At 42.7% G+C, this 18,738-nt stretch overlaps 1 protein-coding gene across 2 annotated transcripts in view; it reads right to left on the reverse strand.

Moving 5' to 3' along the window:
- Window positions 1-210: 210 nt before the first annotated feature.
- Window positions 211-18,738, reverse strand: part of Sobp (sine oculis binding protein homolog) — a 160,639-nt gene continuing 142,111 nt past the window's right edge. Inside the window, exon 7 of one of the 2 annotated variants that reach the window (XM_027928386.2) lies at window positions 211-1,865. The gene's annotated coding sequence lies outside the window, so the exon portion shown is untranslated. Of the gene's footprint in view, window positions 1,866-8,746; window positions 8,803-18,738 lie in introns of those variants that run through there. The other variant, XM_071613896.1, reaches the window with a different exon arrangement.

The raw sequence follows: 18,738 nt of genomic DNA on the forward strand, positions 1-18,738 counted from the left end.
CCCATCAGGGAGAGAGGAGAATGTTGTAGGCCCAGCAGGAAAATGAGCACCCAGAATGAGGGCTGTTGCTTCCTGCATGGGTGGGTTTGGTGTTGGGGTTGGTTGGTTTAATTTGTTGCTGGAAGTTTTTCTTTTGTTCACTTTTATAAATCTCTCCCCGGGCTTGCGAGCTTTCCCTCCCTCCCGCCTCCCTTCCCCTGCTCCCCAAATTTCATTTTTAAAAAGCGAGCTCGCTCGCCAGGTGTGTCCCCCAAGCTCTCACGGCTCTAATAAATAAGGAGCACCTGTAAAACAGTAGCTTGACTTGTTAAGTGACTGTACAAAGGAGAATATAGAAATACAGTATGTACACCGCATCCGTGGCCCGGGGTGCCGCACGGCCAGGTGAGCCAGCCCGGCCTTGTCTACCGGTAACCCACCACCCTCCTACTGCAGCTCAGCGGCCTGGTGGGGCGGGGCACCCAGACCCCTCCAGAGGGAACAATTGCTTTTATTGGAGTTAGTAAACAGATACACTGAATCACAAGGTGATTTGATTTTTTTTTTTTTTTAGTTTTCTTCTTTTTTTGATTTTTTTCCTTAATTTTTTCTTTTTTTTTTTTTTCTGTACTCATCAGAATGGGGTACTCCACGACTGTCTCACCGACTCAGTGCCAGTACACATGCTCTAGAGGACTTCTGGACTCGCAGCTACAACTGTACAAGTGCACACAAGTAAATCTACCCTGTTATCCTCCACCCACGGACTGAGGATCCCATTGCACGTTTCTCTTAACCGTGACAGGAGAAAGCAAACAGTGAAACAGAATCATGGGCGATCTTTCTCACTTTCCCTCTTGTTTTCATTGGTTCGTCCATGCCATTCTAATTATCATGAAAGGGCTCTGCGTATAGGGAGATTGTCTCACTGACTTCCTGGATCACCAAAAACCATCAGGGTTGAAATTTCATCCGAGTCTTTCGTGACGCCCAGCAAATATTCCCCCCTCGGATTATTTTACACCTTGAGGGCATTTTGGTCTTCAGTTCAACACTCTTGCTCTGTTCCCAAATGGGGCGCTATTTAGGGGAATTTCAAGAGAAAGCTGAGAAGAATAAACATTTACCGAGTTCTCTTGGCATTCAGTCTCTGAAAAACCACAGTATAAACTATCCATGCTGCTTCTTACATCTGTCAAATCGAAAATTAAAAGCCATAAAAGTGTAACACTGAAAATATGGCATCAAAAAGGATAAAGGTGGCCTTTGTAAAAATAACAAGAAAAGTATATTAGCCAATAAAATATTCTAACTCTTCATTAAAAGTGCATCCTGGCCCGGACAGAGATGACTCTGAAGCTTCGGGACTCCAGTGCCATCCCTCTCCGCCATCAAAACGTGAACAGTATAGGTCCAAAACCATACAATGCAAATCACAATTCTTAGTGTAGCAGCAAAACCACAGCAGTTTTTAAAAAGATTTTTTTTTGTTGTTTTCCAATCCGTATCATCTTCCAGCCTCCGCCGCTGAGCCTTGAAGATGGGGCAGGGAGAATACCTACATTGGTCCTTGTGGCTTGTTGGTGTTTTGTTTTGTTTTTTAAAACCAGGGGCGAAATCCCTAAGTTCCTCTGGGGAAAAGCAGAGATGGTGGCAGCAGGAAGGCTGGGCCCGCTTGGTGGGTCCAAGACGTGCTGGCTTCTCTGGGCTAGAGGCCACCGAGGGAGGGCTGCTTCCTCCGAGATGCTTAATGACAGGAAGCGGCTTTATTTGCTTGAGTTTTAGCCAGAGGGGGTGGTGAGCTGACCAGCTGGTGTCATTGGATGGCGTGACATGGTTTGCTCCGCGCCCTCTCTCCATGCAAGGTACCCTGGGAGTGATCGTTCCTGGGAAAAGAGGAGAGGGGGCCATCAGAATGCACTGGACCAAATCCCCACCTACCCACCCTGCCCAGCTGGGGAGAACCCAGGCATGAGTCAGGAAGCAGCACGCTCTGCAGCCGCCGCCAGTTAAGACCTAGGATGAGCCCCCAAAACGAAGGCACAGCGTGATTTCGGCATGAGTCTCATTCATGGTCTGCTCAGGGTCAGCCCTGCCAGCTTTGTGTGAGGAAATGAAACTCGAGCCCTTTTTGGAAGACCATAATGAGCACCGCGCACCACGCCCTCACCCGAAGACCGCAGCATCCTTTGCAACCCAGCCACTTTTACCCTCCCCGTGACTGTATGCTTAACCCACAGAAGGTCTTTGGAGTCATCCAAGGTCATTCCAAATCGAGGCAAGGTCACTAGGGAACCCTGGAGCTCCAGACCTCGCCCTTGTACTCAATGGGTCAGCTCTGGAGTTTGCAGAAGGAAGGCCCAGAGATTCGCTCTTTAGCCAATGACGTTACCATGAACACATGGACTTCTCATCAGGAGTTTCCTACAGAGGCAACTGAGATGGGAGAGATGGTTGCCCCTCTCTCTTTGAGGGTATTGCCTGTCAAAGGTGAGGTGTTCACATTCCTTCAGATCCAAAATAAAAAGGAACAAACGACTGGAAGACAATAAACCACCAACCGGGGGCCTTGGGACTTGAGATCCTAATGCAGGGACTCTAAATGCGATTTTTCACCAGGTTCCATCCCCACATTTACCACAGACATGAGACTCTGCCTCTTCATCTCCACTGGTTTATTTCATTTGCTTTCAGTCCCTTGGTCCAAAAGACAGCCTACTGAGGACATTCAGTCACTTTCAGGAAGCAGCCACTTACATGTCTGCCCAGGGAACTATGAAGTCCCTGAGGTCCAGGGCTGGGGCTCTCTCAGGCACGCCTGTACTCTGCCCAGGTTCAAGAGTCTGGCCTAATGCCTTTGTGCCAAATGAATGAGAGTCAAGCAGTTCTCTTCCTCTTAATAAATGGGGACATCAGAAATATAAAAGGGCAAAAGTTGGTTAATGTGCCGTGGTGACAGAGGACTTGTAAATATCTTTACAACTATTGAGATTATTCTCAGAACAATGAACAGATAATTTCAGAGAGGTGTTGAATTTAGTACTTGAAAGGACCCCAGACATAACATACAAAAATTTCCTCGTTTTATGGCAGCCACAGAGAAACCTGGAAACTTGCTCAGGGTGCTTGCAACATGAATTGAGCACTAGAGTGAGGAGGTCAAATGTCCACTGGGAGAACTAAGTAGAAGCTTGTGCTTTGAACCCTGCTATCCAAATCCTGGTGTTAATGGCAATGATAATAATCATCAGCCAAAAACAAGGTTTGAAAAACTCAATGTGCACGACAGGAAATGCCTGGGTTCCCCAAATCACATTAAATCATCAGATCTGTGAGCATTTAATATGTATATTAAATAACCAAAGTGAAAATGCAAAACACCACAAATATGCAATGGGGGTGGAATTACAAGGCCATGGAAACCTTTTCATTTGGCATGGTCAGATTTGGAAATGGGGATATTTATCTCTGAATAAAAAGCTCACATTACCCACCCCCTAACACCCGCTTTCTTTTTCTTTTGAGAATTAGACACAATGGAGAGGAGGAATATAAAAACAAAACAGATTGCAGGGCAGAGTAGCCCATGTCTATAATTCCAGCTATAGGAGGCTGAGGCAGGGGGATCGCATGTTCAAAGTCAGCCTTAGCAACTTAGTGAGAACCTGTCTCAAAATAAAGTCTAAAAAAGGGCTGGGGATGTAGCTCATATGGATCATAAGGCAGAATGCTCCTGGTTTCAATCCCTAGTGTCCCCCACCACACAAGCCATCAAGAACCACTATCAAGCTGGACATGGTAGCACATGACTGTAATTCCAGCTACTCAGGAGGCTGAGGCAGGAGGATCAAGAGATCAAAGCCAGCCTCAGCAAAACCAAGCAACTTAGCAAGCCACTGTCTCTAAGTAAAATACAAAAAAGGGCTGAGGGTGTGGCTCAGTGGTTAAGTGCCCCTCTGTTCAATCCCTGGTACCTAAAAAGAAAAGAACTAAAGGGGAGGCCACAAAATATTGGGAAAGAGCTGTGGAAATGACAAGTGGGTCCAAAAACACAGGGATAACTTCATCTGGGGACAGTTCTTTTGCATTTATTGAGCAGCCTGGAAGTTGCTGTGGAAGGAGGAAAACTATCTCCACCTCTGGGCCTGGGACCAAAAGTGACTGAATCTTGGAATCTGAGGGAACCTCTGAATTCCTTAAAAAGGAAAAGAGAAAAAGAAGTGTTGAATATTTCCTCCAGTGACTGGGAAACACCACCATTTTTAATTGCTTACTCAGGAATGCTGCAACTGTTTTTTCAATGATGTAGCTTTTTCTTTAATGTAATCACCACACACACAAAAAAGGAATATCTCTCAACTAAGTTTCTTTGTATTCAAATCACCTTTGGACAAAGACCAAACATGCCCAGCATACTAGGAGAAAATTTTCAGGCTTTCATAAGAGAGTGGGAAAAACGGGATTATAATGAGAGCCATTCTGGAACCTTAACTACAGCGTTTGCCATCCCAAACACTATAATAATCATTATTATTCTCTGGTATCTATTATTGTCTGGTAAATAATATGTGTTTTCCCGCAAAGTTCTAAAGGGTGCAGCTGCACTGCGCTCTATTTTTTGCAGCTCAGCTCTGAAACCTCCTTATACCAAGCTGATTTGAAGAGAAGAGCAAAGTGGACCCTTTCTGCCTTACATTCCCTCTCACCTCATTCTTGCATGCCTGGGACACCCCCAGAGACCAGTTGGTGGCGGTACAAGCCCCTTTCTGCTGGTAACATTTGAGGAGGGGGTGGTCCTGAAGTCATTCTCCGTGGCTCTGGGTCTGGCTCCAGCTCTGCCTGCCTCATTGGGCAAATAGAGCTCTGGAATCACTGACAAACAATTAAGAACCAAGTGTGGGCTTCACTCTCCTCTATTTATTGGTACTGGCCAGCAAGGTAGGGAACCCAACAGAGATGGGAGGGAGCAAGCTCAGATTTTTAAAAAGTGGTCGGAGCCTGGAGTCCTTGCCACACGCAGGGATCCAGTGGAAAATCAATCAGTCCTCTCTAAGTTTCTTCATCTGTGCAAAAGGGGAAATTACAACAATAAGGGAGACAGAGACCCAAATGATAGTCCAGCATTGTCCTCATTTGCTGGGTGGTCTTGGGCCTGTTCCTTTCCCACTTCTCCCTATCCCTAAGCCTTGACTCCTTCCTCTGTGACACTGGGGCCTGGGTGACACTTTATATCTTCCATCTCTTACATGCTGTGATTGTGGGATCTTTAGAAAAAAGTTGGTATCAAATATATAGTATTAAAACTTGAGAAGCTAGAAATTAACCTATTGCTAGTATGTAAGGAAGCCTACAAATTTTGTGGATCTTTAAATCCAAAATTTTAGTCTCCTTTGCCCTAATGTCACAGATGTAAACATTCCTCTGTGTGTGCACAGGCACACAGGTACACATGTACACACACACACACACACACACACACACATCTCTGGTAGAGATTTTTGAAATGCCTTTGAATGCAAGGGGTTCTGGGAATGTGACCATGCTTCTACCTCACATCTGGATTTCCCCATGAATTAGGGTTTTTGTCTGAAGGCAGGATAACTTGGCCCTGTTATATAGGGATTCCACACACACACAACCACATACAAACAGGCTCATCTCTAGCACCACGTATGCACCACGTATGAAGGCTGATACCACCATGTATGGTCTCGATTGGGTACAGATGGCCAGTTATCTTCAGAATGCCAGGTCTGCCTGTCGCCTTTGGCTAGAAGAATGAAACATCCTCTCTCGGAATCATAAGTGCACAATGAGAGTGCTGAGTAATTCTCTGTCCACCTGGAAAGTCAATTTCCCATTTCATGAGGGAAGCATTGCTAAGAATGTGATTTAGTTACTCATCCTCCTTTATCACACAGAAATTTCCAGAGAATTATAAAGATCAAAAATGGCTCTGAAAACTATAGGGTTTTTTCCATGTTAATACTGTCAAAATATGGACATTCTCCCCTGTACACCTTTGACCTTTATAACTTGAGACTTATGTTGTTGTGTTTCACAGTTTCCAGGAAGCCAGTCCCCAAAGTAAATGTGTATCCAGAGAAAAATGTCTGTCTCATTCTACAATCCAACATTTCCAAGCCAGCCTTTCTGTGGCATGAGATTCCACCACAACCCGGAAGCCTGCCTCTATTAATCTAACTCATTTTTCAAGCTCTCACTCTTACTTCCTTCCTTAAATACGCTTGTCATACATTTGTCCTGTCTTACTCAGTTAAAAGGCAAGTTCTCCCATATTCATCCCCAGGAGTCTTCAACCCTGTGGCCCCAGCTCACCAATGTGTAAGAAATGCCTGCTGCCAAGCCCGCTTGCCTTTGTCCGATTACCCAGGCCCTAGCAGACAGCCACTCACTTGGGCACTGCTGCCCATCACTTATCACAGTTAAATACAGCCATTACGTGCTGGCCGCGGCAACGCTGTTTATCTGGGACAATAACGAGTCCCTGAGGACTGGACTGCTCTCAGGTAGCTACAGCTATTCTGGGGCACTCACAGGGTAGTGCCCTGTGGTCAATGAACAGAGCCGCCTGCACCCGCTGATAAACTCTGAGTGTGATGCCAGATAGTGGTCCCCACACTGAGCCCATCCCAGAAGAGCTACTATGGCTTGGCAAGGTTTTGCTGAAAGGTAGTTTCCTTCCTCCCCTGTTGACTATGGCTTCATGAAGAGTTTGAAATGGTTTTTACCAGAATGGAAACTTTATTTTTGAAGCAGATGGTATCTCTTTTCTTATAGCTCATTAATTGATTTTAAAAATTCGAAAATAGCCTTCCTTTTGAAGGATTGTGACAGGGAATGACCCAGGGTAAGGAGAGCATGTGGTGGCCACGGTTGGACTTCAACTTAGCTCAGCGCTGGGCTGTGGTCTGAATCCCAGGCACCCTGTGCCTTTTAAAATCAAAAGCTCAAAGTACATTTAAGACCACATATAAGGTCTTAAAATAAGGTTTTAAATTTTTTTTAAATGATTTGCTCCTTTATTTCTCTTACTTTATTCAATAAAAGTCAGAAACATTTAAGACTCATTCCTGGGAAAACCCCATTTTTATTTGGTTTAGAAAGGAAAATTTCATTCTTCTTTGCAGGTTCTATAATTTAAATGGAGAGAGAAGTCTGTTTGTCCCTACAAGTGGTCATTTGCTTTTTCTTGCTGAACTCTGCAAGTTTCTGAGGGACAACAAACCTGGGCCCCACTCTTATGCACTCACCTGTTTTATTCTCAGGCTGGGCTCTGATCCTTTTTACCTCAACTCCATTCTGGGAGTTGAAGCCAACCAAATGACCCAGTCTCTGGCCCTTTGCTAAAAGCACTGAGGGATTTGTGACTAACAATATAAGTTTTTAATTTTTACTTTTTACAAACATACTGGAGCAGGTGACTATGTCCATACCCTGCCCGCCACCACACACACAAAGAAGACTTACATGATATAATGTTCTGCAGGAAATTTTGAAAAAAGAGCCCAGAGCCTTATGCCCCTGACTTTCAGGACTAAGGACTTCTTCCTATGGTTTGGGAAGCTTCAGAATCTTCAAAGAAAGGTATCAATTTTCTTTTGAGCATCTCTTTCTGTCAAATACTGGACTAGGTATTTTTATGTGCTAATTTCACTGGAAAATAAGGTCTCTTTTTATATTCATTTTTCTTATACACTTATTTCACACAAATAATAATGCTCCTGAAGTATTTATTGTGTCCATTTTACAGATGACGCACTTTGCCAGGAAGGTTAAGGAGTTTACTTGCTCAAGGTCACTATGTAGAAAGGGTGATTGCAGGACCCCAAAGTCCAGGCTCCCCCACTCAGGAAGTGCTACCCCCAGTCCATCTCTCCCCTTTTTAATCACGACAGTGGTTGGAGTTCACAATGTCAGAGGTATAAGTGGCCCTACACAATCTAGCTCCCTTGCTTTGCAAACAAGAACTCTGAGCAAAGTTCTTTGATTAGGAAAAAAAAATGCATTTTCATTCAAGTCCCATTCAATACACAAACTAGCTGATGAGCAAGAGATAGGGTTCTGTGACTCAGCAGGTCCCTGGCCTGCTGCTTTCCTCCTCTCTCCCCCTCTGTGACTGTGACTACAGGAGCTGGTGTCACTGCTTCCCTGTTAGAGATGCTAAGTCCTAGATGAATTAAGTGACTTGTCCAAAGTGTCAGTGAAAAGGTCAGGGTCATATTCCTCCTCTGATTTCTACCACTCAACTCTCTCTCAAGACTGTTTCCTTCCAAATTTCTGACTTGGACAAAAACAAAATAGTTTATTATGTTATTATGAAGGTTTAACTTGTTATCTCTCTACTATCTGAACACAGGCATTTTAGGTGACAAAAAAGCAGCTTCACATGGCAAGTAGCTATCTATGGCCTGTGGATCAATAGCAGATTTTAAGATTTTAGATTAGGTTTGGAAAAGCAGTCTTTACTTTATTTATACTTCACAAGCAGCCCATTGAGAGAGAGAGAGAGAGAGAGAGAGAGCTAGCTTCATATTAGCAAAACAAAAGAAAACCTGTAAAAAGTAACAACAAGAATACTGAATTTTCCTCTTAACAGCAAAGGGGATGGAGTGGGGGTGGTTAATAGTTGATTTTCTGCTGACTTTCAGCCCCTCGAGCCCAGATGTGCAGGTGTGTCTATTTCCCCTCTGAAATCAGCTGCCTGATGTGAGGAAGTCATGCAGTGGGTGGCAAAATATGACTCTGGTCCTTGGCACAGGTCGTGTAACTCAAGCAGCTTCGGTCGGATCCTGTGTCCCACTGGAAGGAAAAGCAGATGAGGATTCAGGTTCTAATCCTGGCTGTGCCACTCTGCGACCTTGAGCGATTGCTCTTTTTGTCCCAGCTCGTACTTGAAAAAGTGAAATGAGAGATTTTATGAGAATTTCTGGAATGGTTTCCCTCGAGTCTGCACTTGACAACATGGAAGTGTTTGATTCTTTTCCATTACAATCCAAGGCAAGAAGTCCTGGGCTGCACCAGGACAATTCTTAGAATAAGCATCTCCTATGAGCGAGGTAGCTCCCGGGCATTTTAACTTAGGTTATTTATGCTGGAGCTGATGATTCTTTGAAGTAGAGGTTATCATCTTCATTTTTCATACATAAGATATGCCTAGTGGTTTTGCATATGAACTCCAGAGTCAGTCAAATCCCAGTACTGCCATTTACTGGCCACATGACTGGGTAAAAATCTCTCACTTCTATGTGCCTTGGTCTCTTCTAAAGTGGGTTTAAAAATAGTCTCCCCTGGCATGGTTGTTGGTATGCAGCATTTGGAACATTGCCTATGTGTAGAACATATAGAACATATTTAATGAATATAAGCTCTTAAAATTATTTAATGAAACAATGCAGGCCCAGGGAGCTATAAAAATGTGCCCAAATCCTCCCAGACAGTAAGGGACACAGCCGGCTTTCATTTCCAGGCAGGTCTCACTCCAGCCCTGAGCTCTTCCCCCAGGAGATGAAGCCTTTCCAACAGGACAGTAAGTGCCATACCTAGGGCATCCACGATGAGCCACACCTCACATGTTCCCTTACCCTGTCCCTCACAGCAATCTTGTCATTACTCATGACACATATACTGAGGCTCAGAGAGTTTAAGTCACTTCCTGCCTCACCTAGTAAATGGCTCCACTGGGATTTGAACCCAAGCCAGCTCAACTCCAGGGCAGTTCTTTTCCACTAAACCACACTGCCGACACCCTTCTCTACTAGGAGCCCATTGTCACTGCATGTGGAAGCTTCCAGTCTATAGATCTGGAAATGAGAGAAGAGGACATCTTCAGGAAGTTGCCAAAACCCCTTAAAAGTAGCTGCGGACCCTGGGAGGACCTGTCTCAACTCTGAGAAAATCTCTGTAGATGTATCCTCATAATGAGCCACCTAGGCCCCCCTGGGGCTCATCAGTCCAAGGACTGGGAGCTGGGCATGTCACTGTGGTCACTGCCACATCTATGTGATCCCCATCAGGAACTCTTTTGCTTTAAGAGCTGCCCCCAACCTCTGCTCAATCCTGGACATTCTTAGTTCCCTCAAACAAGACAAGGTCACAAGGCAACGCCCCACACTGCACCCTTGCCCACTGGCCTCCCCTCAGAGCTGCTGGCTGGGCAGAAGGGAGGCAGTTTCCATGACAACCTGCCTCCAGCATCCCCAAGTCGTTGGACTTGGAAATGATCTTTTGTTGTAAGGTTTCCTTCCACTGTGAGCTGTGAAGTCTTAGGCCCATTCTGGGACAAAGAAGTTATTCCCATTGTCCTGCTACAATGGCTTTACATACTTAAAATTTAGATGTGACAGCTGATACCCCTCTGTGATAACATTCCACAATGATAACCCACCGCTGGTAATTAGCCTGTCATCAGCATGTGATGCATAGCTTCAGTGATGCCAGTCTTTTCTCACTTTCTTTCAGTCCATGAACAGCTGCTAAAGCAATTTCCCACAAACAGATTTCATTCTTTCACTCTTCTGCTCAAGGTCTCAGTGATGTTGCCTGAAGGCATCCAGGACCAATGTCTTCACCTGTAGTCGCCCCACCTTGCTTTCCACCAGCCTCATGCTCCCCACCCTCTGTGGTCAAGTGCTCCGGCTTCAGCCTACTGCTACTATAAGGTCATCCTAACACAGCCTGCTTTGCTGCACCTGTGTGTCTTTTGACATTCAGCTGCATCCCTCATTCCTGCATTGTGGACCCCCAGCCCATGCCCCTCCTCATGTTGAGAACCCAACTGAACTCATCTGCTTTAAGGAAACACCATCAAGGTTAGCTCCATTAGCTGTCTCTCAACCAAGACTCTTCTCATTCATTTGCTCAACAAATACTTGTGTGCCCATCTGCCTGTCTTTGTGCTAGGCACTTGGTTACAAAGAGTGAACTGGACCCTGCATGAAGCCTACTGTCTGCAGTATCAGGTCAGTTTGCAGGTTCTGGGTGTTGCTTCTAAAAGTGACATTGGTTGTTTTTTATCTCTTAGTTTCTAAATAAGTCAGGGACATGTGCCACATCTCCCCCGTCCTTTTTTCTCCTTTTTAAAAAATTCTTTCTCCTCCCACTCCCTACCCCACGTTTTAATAACAATGATATGAAAAAAGTCAGTGTTAGATACTGTTAGTGAAAAATGGATTATATTTTACCCTCTAGAGAAATTAATGAAGACTCTCTCTGAACCATAAATGAGCAAAAGGAACTACCTCCCTCTGTTTGGATGTTAGGAGTTTATTAAGCTTTATGGATTGTAATATATGAATTAAATACAAATTAAAAACTTATAAAATCCAAATGTAGAACAAAATTTTAAAAGATATTTCTGGGCATAACCCACCCCAACACACACACGCACGCACACACACACGCACACGTGCACACACACACACACACACACAAAGCTAAGACAGAGAACAAGGTGATGGGCCAGCTGATCAGTGAGAAGCACTGTCAGAATTGGGACTAGAACCCCGAACCAGCAGCCCTCGTATTCATGTGCAAGTTCATAACGTTTTCCACCAATTTTTTAAAAATAATTTTTCAGTTAGTATGTGAGATTCATGTTACTCAAACTTTGGGGAACATGAAAATAGCCATTAAGTCCCATGTTTATGATGTCATCATCATATTAAATGGGACAAATGGAGGGACCTGGATATATTTTTGGTTTGGCAAATTCTAGAACTATTTTTTCAAACATTTGGGATTTGGCTAAAATCAAACCTTATTTTGCCAAGCACTTTGGCCTTAATTTTTAAACCCACATGTATTTTTAAAAGAAATTCAATCTATATGTTTCTGACTCATTTACACTTAACTCATGAAAATGCTGTTTGGGAAGAACTATTAGATGTTGAAGAAAGTTTATGAGCCCTTTTAAGCCTTCTTTTCCCCCATTCTTACCAGAAATTTATATTTTGCTAGCCATAAAGTGGTCTGTGATCAGTTTGATTTATAACCTCCAAAGAATAAATAGATTATGTGTTGGAAAAATATTTTTCCCCTCCTCTTTTCTATAAGTGCCCAAATGGGCTACCTACAATGAAGACAAGCTCCCATACCTTACTTTCTAAGATAGCTGAAGGTGTATTCTGAATACATTCTATCTGCCAATAAATTGTCCCTAAGACATCTGGAGGAGAACTATGACACTTAAGTTCATATGGATATGAACTGGATTGAGATCTGACATACTAATGGGCAGTTTACTAATTACTCTTAGAATAAGAAAAAGAAGCAGAGGCCAGGCACCATGGCCCATGCTTGTAATCATAGTGGCTCAGGAGGCTGAAGCAGGAGGATCACAAGTGCAAAGCTAGCCTCAGCAACTTATTGAGGCCCTGACTCAAAATAATAAATAAAAAGGCTGGGGATGTGGCTCAATGGTTAAGTGCCCCTGGGTTCAATTCCTGGTATTAAAAAAAAAAGGAAATAAAAAGAGTGAAACTCAAAGTGGTTCAAACTAGAAAGAACACTTTACATTTTGTGTACTGGAGAATTTTTTTAATCACAGATAACCAACTCTGTTTATAACTTTTTATACATTTTAAAAATTAGCTGAATCTACTAAAAATGACATTTGAATTAGAACCAGAGAAGCAAGAACGTGCCTGCATGCTACAGTGGCTTCATCCTGCATCCTCTGGAATGATGCTCAGATACCGCTCAATTATAGTATTCTAGTGGGAGAAGGCTTTTGGATAAAGTACTTAAAAATGGCTTATAAATATTTAAAGTATAAGCATCTAACAAATCATAATGACAAAGTTTTACATTTAACCACATGTGCTCCAAATATCTTGAAATTACTCTAAATATGGGTTTAAAATATCAAAAGGGCTTGTTGATGGGATGCAGAACTTCATAGGGAAACTTAAACCTGATCATTCTTGCTCCCACAACACCCAATCTGCACAATTTTTAAAGTGTGCGTGTGTAGATTTCTTTAGAAAAAGATCATGTTACAGTCCGAATTTCCAAAACAAGAGTGGAAGGATGAAATATAGGGTTTCCCCTTCTCTCACCAAATGCAGTTTAGCCACTTTGCTTCTAGATAATTTGTTATTGTAGGTTGGCTCAAATTTAAGACAGTAACAGTTTAGAAACACTTGGAGAACTAAGCCAGCTGCAAGGAGGATATCATTACAAATTGAGACACATGTGTTGTATGGGAACACCATTCATTTCCAATACCAAAACTGTGTCTAGGGAAATAAGCCATGCAAATGAGGGAGAGATATACTTTTTAATGACATTTTGGGGGACATTAGGTCAAAGTTTCATCTCAAATGAGTTCATAAAGTGTGTTTTCCCCTTCAGTTCTTTAAATGCTATCAGTCACATTCTTACTTTCTTTTTTACCCAAATAAAACGTAGCTTGGCATCAAAGACAACACGCCATAGGTTCAGACTGGAAGATGAGAAGACAACCAGCCCTGGGGCAGCCAAACATCTGAATGGGAATGTGACAAACACAGGCCTGTCCCCTCAGCTTTGTGGAAAGGCAGTTCTGCCCCTGGGGGTCCCTGCTCCCTATTCAGGGTTGTGTAGAGGGCAACATGGTGCCCAGGCACAAGCATCTTTTGGCTTTGGGTGGTAACTCAGTCCTAGAAGTGGCAGAGTTAAGAGATCTCAGGGACATCTTGTCTGGTTTGCAATTTAAGAATAATTAGGAGTACACTCAGGAACTAGTTTAAAGCACTAGAGTCCAATCCCAAGTTGTACCATTTATTGTTGTCGTCGTCATTTACTTCTGCTCCATTTTCACTAGAATCTCTTAAATGATAAACAACAAATACACAAAACAAATTTGCACGTGCTTTCCTCCCTGTTGTTGATGGCCATGTGTTCTCAATCCTGATCCTACCCTACTTTCCTCCCAAGCCCATTGCTGTGGAGCTCCACAAATCTTGAGGAGCACTATGGAGAATGTACAACTGGCATCTGAGATGTCATTTACTCCTTTTCCTTGAGAATGGGATGCTATTAAATGCCACCAGTGCTGTTTATCTCCTAAAGCTAGTTTCTTTGAACAAATTCCCTTTATGCCTTTTGAAGGCATTAAAAAAAAAAGAGTCTACATATGCAGAATGCATTACCTTGACATCCACCCACATATAAAGTGTTTTGCACTTAAAATGGCAACTGAAGGATACAGAAGAATTTCTGTGTGGAACACGGTGAAGGAAAATTGAATGCCCCCACCCTGTCCCTTTGGCATGGTCTCGTTGACAGGAAAGTCTGGAAAAGGCAGGGTGACCGGGTAGAGGTAAGTGTTCCACCGCATGAGGTAAGTGTTCCATGCTGTCTTGTGCTCTGTTCCTCAGACATTGCTGCCCCTCTGAAATGCTTGTCTGCACGAAGGTAGGTGTAAATGATTGGACCATGATGCACAGGCAGCCACTCAGTGCGACAAGGGAGTGATTCATGGAACCCAATCCTGGAGAGTATTTCAGCTCAAGTTTGGCATAGAATCTAAGCACATCCAGTCAATTCTAATTTCCTTTCTCAGGTGAGAAAGTATACTAGAGAGCTGGAGGAATAGGGAGCACTCCTAGACATCTGTCCACAATGTCCCTGCGTTTATTGACCTGCCTTTTTTTTTTTTTCCTGACTCCAGCCATCCTGCTCTCTGGGCCTCAGTGGCAGGGTAGATGGGTTTCCCACAGAATAATGGCATCTCCCAATACTATATAAATTTTGAAAGTCCAAGTGCCAGGGAAGTACCTAGTTTATTTCTTTTCTTGCTTCCCTTTACTTCTTTTTCCATTTGCCAGGTATGGTAAGTTGGAACTTTTGCATTGTGTCAATAAGGCAATCTTTTCAAGGCAAATACTACATTTTTGTAGCTGCAACTGTGGTTTTGCAACATTAGGCCCATAGCAAAAATTGCCAAAAGTTTAAATGCTAATTTTTAAAGAAACCTTACAATTAATTCAACTTTCTCAAATTATGAAAAAATTTCGAAATTATGAAAAACTTTCTCGAGAAATGAAAAAGTCCAACTCAGATATTTCTAAATCTATGGACCTCTTCTCCCAAGAGAATGCCTCTATGATAGGCACATTAAACTGTCCACGAAATTTCAGGGGGCGCTGCTAAAGGCCATTCAGATGGACTAGTCCATGGAGCCATGAGACCAGCATTGGGGAGCTGCCACATGGACTGGAAGGTGTGAAGATCACATCCAGGACTAGTGCTGCACTTGCACTGCCCTGTGTGGGTCCATCGTATGCATTAAGCACTTTTCTAGCCTAATCCTAGTTCTAGGCCTTCTGAAGATGGAAGGTTTTGACTATTTCTGAAAATAATAATAACATGGTCGCATATTATCTCAAATTCCATCATAATCTGATTGACACGATTTCTAAAAGTCAAATTCTTGCACACTAAAATCCTCCCTTTCAAGCCGTTTGTCATGAGGGTTAACATGGATCCAGCAGCTCATTAAATGGGACATGTTTATGGCCCATCTTGACATTGTTCATCCTTAAAGCTTTCCGTTGCAAGTCTGGAATGATCACAGCAAGGACACTCTCAGGTCCTTGACAAGGACACCCACTAACAGGTGGACATGACACCAACCTGACCTGGTGGCTTCTCATTGACTCTTCGAAGTACCTCTACTAAAACTATAAGGCCAACTGCATTCTGACAGACAAGGCTAACCTTTAACTCAGGGACTGTCACCAATGAGAATTTCAACCATTTTATATACTGGAAACTTAAACAGCTCAAGTTTGGCATAGAATCTGAGCACATCCAGTCAATTCTAATTTCCTCTTGTCTCTTTCAGTTTTCCTTCCTTCCTCTGCTTTAAAAGTGGGCTACCATAGTATTGTTTCAAATAATAATACTATTATTGTCATATTATATACAATAATAATACTTTTTTCTTCAACTTCAGTCCGAGAGACTAAACTGGTAAAAAGTTACTTGCTACCTCCTCCCTTTTGACTTTCCTAATGAGATGAACCCCTCACCTTACAATAATTGGTTCTGGGATTGAGGATGCATGACCAAATTAAGAAGTCAACATTACAGGTCCCCCCTTCCAGCTCCCTCAGAGAAAATGCAGAGCTGAATCTTACTGGTGATCCCAGATCATAGAGTCAAGACCAGAGAAAAGAGTTTCATATTTTCTTTCTATATGTTTCTATGGTTCAAGAAACAAACAAATTTGGGAACCACAAAGGTGGGAAGTTATATGGACCTGTTATTCCTGGAGAATGGAAGAGCGGGGGTGAAAGGGTTATTCCTGGAACACATTTTTTCCATTGATTATTTTACTTAAAGAGAATACTTCATTTCCCTGGAAAACTGAGGAGGGGGAGCATTTTCTTTTGAATATATTCAAACATTTGCAAATGGTTACTCTGAACTCCCCAATGTACCATAAACAAGTGTAAACTATAGAAATTCAGAAAAATGTACAAATACAAACAGCTATCCCCCAAGCTCCCAGGCAAAGACAAAGAAGGGAGTATTCCATTTATAAATGGAATTCTTCGTGGATAGAATAGTTTGAGAAATGTTTATACATTGTTTTCCTTATTATTTGTGGGGATTTTTTTTTCCCTAGCTACAGAAGCTGCAGAACTGGTATTTAGAGTCTTAAAAGTTGAAGATTAAAGGGAGTTTACAACCTTTTACAATCTTCAACTAAACAATTAGTTCTGCCTCTGGAGAAAAATCATTTGAAATCATTTGTAGTTGTATCAACAAATAAAAAAACATAAAGTCAGGTACAGAATAACTTGGAAATGGGAGGGGAGGGCTGTAATTTGCAAGGAACTAACAAATATGATGGTTTCATCAAAGACCGCTGTAGCTGGGTTGATTTTCAGATACAGTCTGCTTTGGATCTATTTTAAATGTTTTCTTTTTTTAAATCATAATACAGTACGAGACAGGTGGACATAACAAGAAGAATGGAGAACACTGACAGGAGCTGCTGACAGACTCTCCTGTGAGAAATCATAATGAATCACCGACGGGCACAGGGGACATTGCTCACAGGCACCTCTCTCACCTACCGCATCTCAGACTGCATTCTGCTTTGGGTTTCTTAATGCTTTTGCTTTGGCTTTAACTTGTCATCAAAGAGTGCCCCATCAGGGCACAAAAGCTACCCAGTTCTTTATTTAATGGATGCATTTCAATTCCCACAACCGTATGAATGGGCTGAGTTTCTGAAGGTATAGAAGAAAAACAGCATCGCCTTGCGTGTGCACAGAAAAGCAGGAAGGGCCAGAGGGTATGAGTGAATTATGGCAGGCTGAGGCTGCACTGTGAGGTGACGTGGAACTACTAAGGGCAAGAGGAGGTGTGATTGAGTGGAGGGAAGATGGTTCTTCCCCCCTCTTAAATCACTTGCCTTGCCACCTCTCAGTAGCCAACAAAGCCTGAGTATTTCTGACATTAGAGAAAAACTGTAATTTCTTGGGGGATCCATTACAAAAAGAACTCTAATCTCAAGAGGTATTGTCTGAAATTGGCTGAAACCGGGTTAATATTTTTAGTAATGATCCTGGTCCACATGTAAGACCCTCACTTGATTCTTTATTCAGAAACATAGATCATCCAAATAGCCATCATATATTTTATGCTTTTATGAACTTTTGGTCCCATGCTACATATAGGCTTGTGTCACTATTCTTGACCAGGTCACTTCTCAACTCACTAATGGAAGTAAATTCTTTCACTCTCCCAATCTTTCTTTAATGCTATTTGAGTGATATTAGAATGTATTTAAATGGTAATTCCCAAGGCTTTCTGACTTACTGAAGGTGGTCACTTATTTGTCACATACCTTCCCATTACTCAAAGCTTTGTCAAGCAGATGAAATTACTTTTCTGAACAAATCAGGGGCATTTTCAACTGAGTTATCTGTGAGGAGGCTGAGGCCTTCTGTCTTCAGACAACAGAACTCACAGATGTAAAATCAAGAAGGAATGAATAACTCGTTTATAGTAGTCTACTTATACTGGCAAAGCCATCCGTGGAAAAGGAACCCTCAAACCATGGTGGCTGAGAATCCCTTCTTACAGCATCCAACAAGTCCCTTGCTCTAGTTCTGTGCTTCCTAAGCAAACCTCTGGCTATGTGAGGTGCCCATGTAGATACACCAACCTAGAGACAATGGGATGGGCACACCACACCAAGGGTTACACTCCATGATTTTATGTCCCACCAGGTTTGTTGTTGGAGCTGGAAAAATAAGAACGAAATATTATCTGAGCAATTGAGGAAATTGGTAAATAGAGGTTTGGTAGTGTTTTTTTAGAAACTCCCTCAGAACAACTGAGATGGACAAAAAATTTCAGTAAGTAGAGTAAGGAAGGAACCTATTAGCCTATTCTCCTACAGTGGGGTAAAGAAAATGTAGCTCTGGAGTCAGAGAGCCTGCACTTGAATCTCATCTCTGCTTTACTAACATGACAATCATCGTTGATAAGTTCCATAACCTACCCCTCTCCCCCAGTTTATTCTTCAGGAGAATGAATGTGATTGTCTTAATCACATATCCAAATATATACTACTGAGAAGCACTTCAAACACACAAATGGGAGTGATTCTTCTTCCTGTCTCTCCTACGCCAGGCCTCCTGGATTTCCATCCCCACCAGGTAAATGCCTTGGGAGCAGGTACAGCATCATCTTCACCTTTGTATCCTCCCCGGCCCTGGAAGGAGCAGTGCACGA

This window comes from Marmota flaviventris, chromosome 6 (genome assembly GCF_047511675.1).
Source record: "Marmota flaviventris isolate mMarFla1 chromosome 6, mMarFla1.hap1, whole genome shotgun sequence".
Lineage (NCBI taxonomy): Eukaryota > Metazoa > Chordata > Mammalia > Rodentia > Sciuridae > Marmota > Marmota flaviventris.